Source organism: Trichosurus vulpecula, chromosome 2 (assembly GCF_011100635.1).
Source record: "Trichosurus vulpecula isolate mTriVul1 chromosome 2, mTriVul1.pri, whole genome shotgun sequence".
Classification (NCBI taxonomy): Eukaryota; Metazoa; Chordata; class Mammalia; order Diprotodontia; family Phalangeridae; genus Trichosurus; species Trichosurus vulpecula.
In genome coordinates this window covers 417,700,793-417,702,586 of record NC_050574.1, presented here as the reverse complement: position 1 = coordinate 417,702,586, position 1,794 = coordinate 417,700,793, and the positions used below count along the sequence as shown (strand labels likewise).

At 42.3% G+C, this 1,794-nt stretch overlaps 1 pseudogene; it reads right to left on the bottom strand.

Moving 5' to 3' along the window:
* Nucleotides 1-1,216: 1,216 nt before the first annotated feature.
* LOC118835794 lies at nucleotides 1,217-1,430 on the bottom strand (annotated as a pseudogene).
* Nucleotides 1,431-1,794: the final 364 nt, after the last annotated feature.

Below are 1,794 nucleotides of genomic sequence, written 5' to 3'. Positions count from 1 at the left end.
TGAATTCAACAGTGAAAGGACACAGTTCTCTCATTTGCCTAAACTGTATTTGAATTTTTCATGCATCTGCAAGCATCTTATTTTTCTTTTCAAAACAAAGGAACAACATGCCGCCCTATTTGTGTATTCTTTTTCAGGCTGTTGGGAAGGGTCACCACATATATTTCACTGGTGTGAGCTTGGGTTAAGGTGCCCTTCCAAAGGAAGCTGACCTGTCACCTAATGTGCAAGCTTTTAGAATATTGTTGCGGTTTCATGATGTGGTGGAACCATTTCAAAGAATTCAGAGTCGGACCACCTCTAATCCAGGTATAAGCATTTATTGAGATTGATGTCTCTCATGAAGCTGGCTAAGTTCCAAGAAGAAGCAGTAACTTCAGAGAAAGCAAGATGGCTTTTTTATAAGGTAAAGATACAATTACATAACCAAAATTGAGATAGGATATAGGAATATGGTTAATATTAAAAAGGAGGAGGAGTTTGTTAAGCGATTAGGTAATGGGGGAGAGGTCCCTTCTATGGTTCAGTGGCTAAACATTCTGGTTGTGCTGCCCTCCAGTTGACTAGCTATTGTGGTCCTGTCTAAGGCGAGATGAATGTGGTTGTGGTTGAATGCATGGACACACCTGCTCTTTCTGTGGGAAATATGAGAAATGGGTCTGGGGGAAGTAGCTAGCTAGAGGCAGTGGCTTGGATCCTATCACATGGATACACCAGCTGTTCTGTGAGAAATATGAGTTCATGGACACACCTGTTGTTCTAGTGAGCAATGGGGCGTAGATGAAGAAGTTAGGATATTGAGCGTGTATGTGTGTGTGAGAGGGAGTGGGTAAGTAGGGGCAGTGGATCTGTTGTTCAGCAGGGCCTATAAGGAAGTTAGAATATAGGGGTAGCTTTATTGGAATTCCATCAGTATCATTGTTTTCTTTTCTTTTTTTTTAATCTGAATATTTTATTGTATTCTTGCCAGTGTAATCAAAACAGAAATCGATGAAAATTCAGAGTGAAAGATGACAAAGTCCATCAAAGATGACAAGTTGAAATTTGGATAATTAATTTGGTACACTGTTACACACGTATGGATTAAACTTTTGTGCAGACTTCAGAATTCTCTCTCCTTTGAATAGTCCACAATTCACATCACAGAATATCACATCACGTCACAGATCCACATACGAAGACTGGATTCGGAGATCTTTCCTAAGTAGCTTAAGATCATCTTGCTACAGGAATGAACAGACTTTCTGGGGCCAGAAAAGATTACTACTGGGAGATACCCCAGTCAGCAGGGGATCATTGTGGGCATTTTGCAGGCACAACTATTTCAGATCGGCAGCAGCTTGAGAAACCTTCACACAGTGGAGCCTGGCCTTGAGCCAGAGCTGCTACACCACCTTCCTCATGGTGATGACCTTGGAGCTGCTGGACATGGTGCAGGGAGCTGGGACACATGGTCGGTGGTCAGTGATGGGTGGTGGGTGGTCAGGCAAACATCTGCTTGCTCCCTGGCTTGATGGGTATGGCCAGTATCATTGTTTTCTTAAAGAGTAGCAAGGTGAAGAATGCCCAGGGGCCTAGGGGGTGAGATGCTCTATTGAAGACTGGAAAAAGAAATAAAATTCTTGGTATTTCTGTCCACATACAATGTCTCCCCACTGACAGGAAAATGTGGGAAAGAATGGGCAAATTAGCAAATACTGTGGAAACCATCAGCTATTCCATAGGGCAAGACCTAGATATTTCTTGATCCCTTTAAAATACATTTGACATATCTAGTCTTGGCAAGTAACTCAC